Source organism: Piliocolobus tephrosceles, chromosome 7 (assembly GCF_002776525.5).
Source record: "Piliocolobus tephrosceles isolate RC106 chromosome 7, ASM277652v3, whole genome shotgun sequence".
NCBI lineage: Eukaryota > Metazoa > Chordata > Mammalia > Primates > Cercopithecidae > Piliocolobus > Piliocolobus tephrosceles.
This window is the reverse complement of record NC_045440.1, coordinates 144,495,761-144,503,677: the sequence shown is the minus strand read 5'-3', so window position 1 is coordinate 144,503,677 and position 7,917 is coordinate 144,495,761.

The following is a 7,917-nucleotide window of genomic DNA, read 5'->3' as shown; positions in this document are numbered from 1 at the left end:
CACGTGCCTGTAGTCCCTGCTACTCAGGAGGCTGAGGCAGGAGAATCACTTGAACCTGGGAGGTGGAGGTTGCAGTGAGCTGAGATCACACCACTGCACTCCAGGCTGGGTGACAGAGTGAGCCTTGGTCTCAAAAAAAAACCACTAGATTCCAGGTGGTATATGTGGCAGGGCAGGTGTTCTTCTAGAAAGCCCCCAATCTCCTGCTCCTCAGTTTCCCTTTGACTCACTGAGTCCCCCCAGAATCCTTCTGTGGCAGATCCTCCTGGGTGCTTCCTCAATTTCATTCTAATTTTTTTTTCCAATTTGTGATTTTCTGGCTAAAAGACTTCATTTCCCATCCTCCCTTAAAGCTGGTGTGGCCGTCTGAGTGGGTTCCTGCTTAAGGAGTGTATACAAGAGCATTAGGTGGAGCCTTTGGGAAAGTATAATTTGGCTACCCCCTCTTCGGAACGTGGAAGCAATGGCGGGAGCTCTAGCAGCTATTCTAGATCTTGAGATGATCTTGAGAATGGAAGTCATGCTTGGTGGAACAAAAATATAGAGTCTGGGGCTCTGATACACTTATGGAGTCTCCAGATCAGTTCTCTTCTTTCTGCCTCTGGGTTTTGTGTAACAGAATTAACCCCTATATTTTCCCTGTTGTAGCTGGGACTTTTAACCACAGCTGAAGCTAATCCCACTGATAGACCTTCCAGTAAACCTCTTCTTGGGTTGGTTTCTGTAGGTAGCAGCCTTACTAACTTACATTCCATTTGTTCTCTCCTCCACAATCTCAAGCCCCACATTCTGGCTGGCCAAGTCTGGCCTGCCTTGTTAATGACCCAGCCAAGTCTGCTGTCCTCCCCAAAGGACATGTCATCTCACACTCCTGTGTGTCTGCACATGCTGTGCCTTCTGCCACGGATGTCCTTTCCTGACCTTGTCTACTTTTAACACTCGATGCAAACATCACCTCTGCAGCAACATGGCTTGGATGGCTCTGTGTCATAATTACCTGTTTACTTGTCTGTTTCCTACCAGACTGTGAGCAACCTGGTGTTTAGCATGCTGCGCAGCGAGTCCTGGGGCTCCACGCATGTGGCTTGAATGAGGGAATGAACATTATAGACATGCGAGGCAATCTCAAGTGTTATAACTAGATCCATCAATCTCTTGCCCAGGCCTGCTGCCTACCTGGCTGTTTTCACGCATGGAAGAGATTTCTGTACGTCACCAGGGCTCATTTCCTGCCATAAGGCACTGCTGTCCCTCATCCATTCCAAACACCAGTCTGATTTTGAATGCATGATGTGGGACTTGAAGGTGTTTGGGACATTAACAATGTCCCTAAAAGCAACAGAATAAATAAAGTAATGGATTATTACTCAAAGCAAAATAAATAAATATCCATCCCTACTGATATAAATGACTGAATAAATTAACAAATACGGGAGGAGACAAATCTCTTATGCAGAAGAATCCCAATTATTTATGTGAATACCCCACCCTCATGGTGGGGGAGCATCACTCTTCATTCCTGAAGTATGGCTGAAGTATGGTTGCATATAGTGGCTTCTTCCCAAAGCGTACAGTTTTCAAGGGAGGGTGGGGAGGGTTACTATAAGTTGGAGAAACTTGACAGACACTACTTAGCCAGTGAAAAAGGTCAACACCAACAGTCACAATTCGGGTCGATAGTATGTGCCCTCGATAAGATATGAGAACAATGGGCTGGGCACGGTGGCTCAAGCCTGTAATCCCAGCACTTTGGGAGGCCGAGACGGGCGGATCATGAGGTCAGGAGATCGAGACCATCCTGGCTAACACGGTGAAACCCCGTCTCTACTAAAAAATACAAAAAACTAGCCGGGCGAGGTGGCGGGCGCCTGTGGTCCCAGCTACTCAGGAGGCTGAGGCAGGAGAATGGCGTAAACCCGGGAGGCAGAGCTTGCAGTGAGCTGAGATCCGGCCACTGCACTCCAGCCTGGGCGACTGAGCGAGACTCCGTCTCAAAAAAAAAAAAAAAGATATGAGAACAATGGCATTTACCTCTGTGGTCCTCCTGATAACCTATAATTCCAGGCTTGTCAATGGAAAAAATCAAACAGATTCCAATGGTGGCTCATCCTACAATAGCATCCAACCAGTAGTCCTCGACACTGTCAAAAAAAACAAGAAAATTCTGCTGGGTGCAGTGGCATGCACCTGTAGTCCTAGCTACTTGAGACGCTGAATAGGTGGATCTCTTGAGCCCAGAATTTCAAGGCTAGCCTAGGCCAGGTGCAGTAGCTCACACCAGTAATCCTAACACTTTGGGAGGCTGAAGCAGGCAGATCACCTGAGGTCAGGAGTTCCAGACCAGCCCAACATGGTGAAACCCTGTCTCTGCTAAAAATACAAAAATTAGCTGGGCGTGGTGGTGCACACCTGTAGCTACTCAGGAGGCTGAGGCATGAGAATCGCTTGAACCCGGGAGGCGGAGGTTACAGTGAGCCGAGATCACACCACTGCACTCTAGCCTGGGTGACAGAGTGAGACTGTCTCAAAAAAAAAAAAAAAGAAAGAAAGAAAAGAAAAGTTAGCCTAAGCAACATAGCAAGACCTCATCTCTCTCTCTCTTTTTTTTTTTTTTTTGAGACAGAGTCTCATTGGTGCCCAGGATGGAATGCGGTGGCAAGATGGGATCCTGGATGGGATCCTACTGAAATACATTCGGTAAAAATGAAGGAAATACGAATTAATTATGGACTTTTGTTAATAATAATGTATCAATATTTGTTAATTAATTGTCACAAATTTATTTTACTAATGTAAGATGTTAATAATAGGGGAAACTGGTGTGGAGTGTATGGGATCTCTGTACCATCATCTTGATTTTTGTGCGCATCTAAATCTTTTCTAAAAAGGTCTATTAAAAAGAAAAAATAATGTTCTCAAGACACTTGGGAGAGAAACAACAATAATATCTATTATTAATTGGGGGCCCCATAACTTCAGATATGTTGCCAATGATCCTTTTTTATTATTTTTTTTTCATTTTAACTGTTGTACAATATTTATCTCAGTCAATGATCTTCAGCAACTCTATGGGTAGGTGTCTGTATCAGTCAGGGTCATTTGTTAGCAATACAGGTCAACTCTGGCCGATTTCAAGGTAACCAGAAAGGGGAGGACACAGCGCAGTCCTAGCACTGAGGGACAGCCAGCTCTGCAGGAGCCACGCCGGTGCTCATGTGGGAGCTTGGGAGCGCTGTCTCATGGAAATGCCTCAGTTCTGGTTGCCTTTTCTCTCTGAGATTCCAGAGTGGCATTTCTGGGAGACAGGCAACGGCCCAGAAAGCTGGGTACCATACTTGCCAACATCTCAAGTTGGGCCGACCCTTAGCAACCCTACAGGGCCCGTGAAATGTAGGTGAGGCGTGTTCCTGAGGGAAAAGCGGGGTTCTAGTACCAGAACAAGGAGGCGAGGAGGGGATCTCCAGTATCCCTTCTCTTTCTACCGGCAAAAAGCCCCCTTCCACTTCATGCCCCTGTGGTTTGGGTTGACTCTACCTCCAGTTTCCGGCAGGTGTAGAGCCCGAGCCCGGCCAATCAAAGCAAAGGAGACTTTGGCTTCAGCTGCTGGAAAAGGCGCAGGCTTTTCTACATGGGTTATTGAAGGGACAGGATAGAAACTGTGGATGGGGGCATTTTATCATCACAGGGGGAGAGCTGTGTGAGACTTGAATATAAGGCTGAGAGATGGAGTGAAAGGCCTCAACAGATATGCCTCAGTCAGCCTGACTCTGACTCTGAAGTTCCAAGAGTGAGTCAGTTCCTTTTTTTTTGTAAAAATGTATGATTCAATGATTTGTAGTATAGAGTTATGTAACCATCACCATTAACTCATTTAGCATGGTATTCGCATCAGTTGAACATGGCAGTTGAAGGATATTTTGAAACATTCAACCATTGTCTTTGGATTTGCATACTGCGTATGCAAAAGTTGTGTATATTATATGCAGGTATACAGATTTTGTATATGTAAAAGTTGTGTATATTATATACAGGTGGAAGTAACATGTGAAGAATGACACCAATTCTTGATATTGCTGACTAGAAAAATATTAAATATGAGAATGCAAATAATTTTGTTAAAATTTAAGCAAGATTTAATTACAATTTTGACATTAAATTTAAAAATTTCAACTGTATTTAAATTTGATATAAAATTAATAATTTTGATATCAAATTAATATATTTGATATAAAATTAATGTTTGATATTAATTAATTATAGTTTGTACTTAACTTTTCATTTAATAGAAGATTTGGAATAGAAATACAGCCATAGAAACAAACAGTTGTTTTGTAAACATATATGAAAATATTAATTTTTCATTGTTCACATTGCCCTTATATATTCTATTTTGGTGAAAGCATATTCAAATATGTACATTTTGAACAGAATCAAGTCTTTTTAGTATTTTATGTTTTTATCTTTGTTTTTGAGATAGGGCCTCACTTTGTTGTCCAGGCTGGATTGTGGTGGCGCAACCTTTGCTCACTGCAGCCTCAACCTCCTGGGCTCAAGTGATTCTCCCATCTCAGGCCCCCGAGTAGCTGAGACTATAGGCATGTGCCACTATGCCATGCTAATTTTTGTATTTTTTGTAGAGACAGGGTTTTGCCATGTTGCCCAGACTGGTCTGGAACTCCCGAGCTCAATTGATTCGCCCTCCTCGACCTCCCAAATTGCTGGAGATTACAGGCGTGAGCCACTGCACCTGGCCCAAGTCTTCTTTTGTTAATCTTTTATTTACTTATTTATTTATTTATTTATTTATTATTTTGAGATGGAGTTTCCCTCTTGTTGCCCAGGTTGGAGTGCAATGGTGTGATCTCGGCTCACCACAACCTCCGCCTCCGGGATTCAAATGATTCTCCTGACTCAGCCTCCCAAGTAGCTGGGATTATAAGCATGAACCATCACGTCCAGCTAATTTTGTTTTTTTTTTTTTTTTTGAGACAGAGTCTCGCTGTGTCGCCCAGGCTGGAGTGCAGTGGCGCGATCTCAGCTCACTGCAAGCTCCGCCTCCCAGGTTCACGCCATTCTCCTGCCTCAGCCTCCTGAGTAGCTGGGACTACAGGTGCCTGCCACCAAGCCCGGCTAATTTTTTTGTATTTTTAGTAGAGACGGGGTGTCACTGTGGTCTCGATCTCCTGACCTTGTGATCCACCCACCTCGGCCTCCCAAAGTGCTGGGATTACAGGCGTGAGGCACCGCGCCTGGCCTAATTTTGTATTTTTAGTAGAGATGGGGTTTCTCCATGTTGGTCAGGCTGGTCTCGAACTCCCAACTTCAGGTGATCTGCCTGCCTTGGCCTCCCAAAGTGCTAGGATTCCAGGCATGAGCCACAGTGCCTGGCCTTGTTCATCTTTTGAATTAATGCTGCCCACAGTTTGTTGCATGGAACTGCAGCTGCTCTGCACACTGTTATCAACTCAGAGCAGGATAAGTACAGAAATTAAGAATTTTAGAAACTTTCAAAGCAATTTGACAGAGTTGTTTTGACTCTAATAACAAAAATTGGCTCATGCCTGAAATCCCAGCACTTTGGGAGGCTGAAGTGGGAGGATCACTTGAGCCCAGGAGTTTGAGACTAGCCTGGACAACACAGCAAGACCCCATCTCCACAAAAAACAAACAAACAAAAAAACTGGCTGAGTGTGATGGCACATGCCTATGTTCCAGCTAATCAGGAGGCCAGGGCAGGAGGATTGCTTGAGCCCAGGAGGTCAAGGCTGCAGTGAGCCATGATCATACCACTGCGTTGGAGCCTGGGCAACAGAGCAAGACTCTGTCTCAAAAAAAAAAAAAAAAAAATTGAGGCTGGTGTCTTGTATGTCTTTACTATGTATCTATGTATGTATGTATGTATTTGAGACAGGGTTTCACTCCGTCGCCCAGGCTGGAGTGCAGTGGTGTGATCCTGCCTCACTGCAACCTCTGCCTTCCAGGTTCAAGTGATTCTCGTGCCTCAGCCTCCCAAGTAGCTGGGACTATAGGTGTATGCCACCACACCTAGCTAATTTTTGTAATTTTGGTAGAGACGGGATTTCGCCATGTTGTCCAGGCTGGTCTCAAACTCCTGACCTCAGGTGATCCACCCACCTTTGCCTCCCAAAGTTCTGGGATTACAGGCATGAGTCACTGCACCTGGCCTGTCTTTACTTTTTACATTCTTCATTTCTAATTTTTAAATTACATTTTACAAAAGTATGAGTCCACAAAACATAGGAAAAAAAAAAAAAAAAGAACTGCTCCATACTACAGACAGTTTGAGAAGCATTGCTTTAGATCATTGAGAATTAGCACAAGTTAGGTGGGGTCCGGTGGCTCACACTTGTAATCCCACCACTTGGAGAGGCTGAGGCGAGATGATAGCTTGAGCTCAAGAGTTCGAGACCAGCCTGGGCAACATGGCAAAACCCTGTCTCTACAAAAGATACAAACATGCACCTGTAGCCCCAGCTACTCGGGAGGCTGAGGTGGGAGGATCACTTGAGCCTGGGAGGCGGAGGTTGCAGTGAGCTGAGATTGTGCCACTGCACTCCAGCCTGGATGACAGTGTGAGATTCCGTCTCCAAAACAAACAAACAAACAACCCCGAAAATACAAAAATGGAGCTCAGGAAAAAAACAAAACAAAACTCAAAACAACAAACAAACAAACAAAAAACAAAGCTGAGAAGAAGAAAGAAACAGGAACTCTTCTAAGTGGCAGTCTGTTTAAATATTACAAACTGATACAATGGAAACCTCCTGTTGAACATAATTCCAACAAGATTTGCAAGATTTGCAGAGAGGACATTTCCTTAATGAGGAGTTAATACTAACCAAAACAATGAGAAAGATCAAGAAAGGGAATTTTAGGCCGGGCGCGGTGGCTCAAGCCTGTAATCCCAGCACTTTGGGAGGCCGAGACGGGCGGATGACAAGGTCAGGAGATCGAGACCATCCTGGCTAATACGGTGAAACCCCGTCTCTACTAAAGAATACAAAAAACTAGCTGGGCGACGAGGTGGGCGCCTGTAGTCCCAGCTACTTGGGAGGCGGAGGCAGGAGAATGGCATAAACCTGGAGGCGGAGCTTGCAGTGAGCTGAGATCTGGCCACTGCACTCCAGCCTGGGCAACAGAGCCAGACTCCGTCTCAAAAAAAGAAAAGAAAGAAAGAAAGGGAATTTTAGGCTGGGCATGGTGGCTCACATCTGTAATCCTAGCACTTTGGGAGGCAGAGGCGGGCGGATCACCTAAAGTTAGGAGTTCGAGACCAGCCTGGACAACATGGTGAGACCCCCCCCCCCGCCATCTCTACTAAAACAGTACAAAAATTAGCTGGGCATGGTTATGAATGCCTGTAATCCCAGCTACTTGTGAGGCTGAGGAGGCATGAGAATCACTTGAAACCAGGAGGCAGAGGTTGCAATGGGCTAAGATTGTGCCACTGCACTCCAGTCTGGGCAACAGAGCAAGAGAAGGAAGGAAGGAAGGAAGGAAGGAAGGAAGGAAGGAAGGAAGGAAGGAAGGAAGGAAGGAAGGAAGGAAGGAAGGAAGGAAGGAAGGAAGGGGAGAAAGAAAGAAAAAAAGAAAAGAAAGGGAATTTTATCAGTTCCATGACTGGAACCGGTTTGATGGCATCCCTGCAACTGCGTGATCTTTATAAAGTGAAGAATTTATGGCAGGGAGAAGCCATGTAGGCCTCACCTCCTCACCTAGACTCTCTTCCTAGTTGCCTTCAGGGCAGGCATGAAGACACAAGCTTGTAATCCCAGCAGGTGCTGTGGTGCCATGAGCACCATTTCAGAGCCAGACAAGCTGGGTTTGAATCCTGGCTCCGCTTCTTACTTGCTGGGTAGACTGGAGCTGGATAGTCATCACCTTCTGCACTCAGTT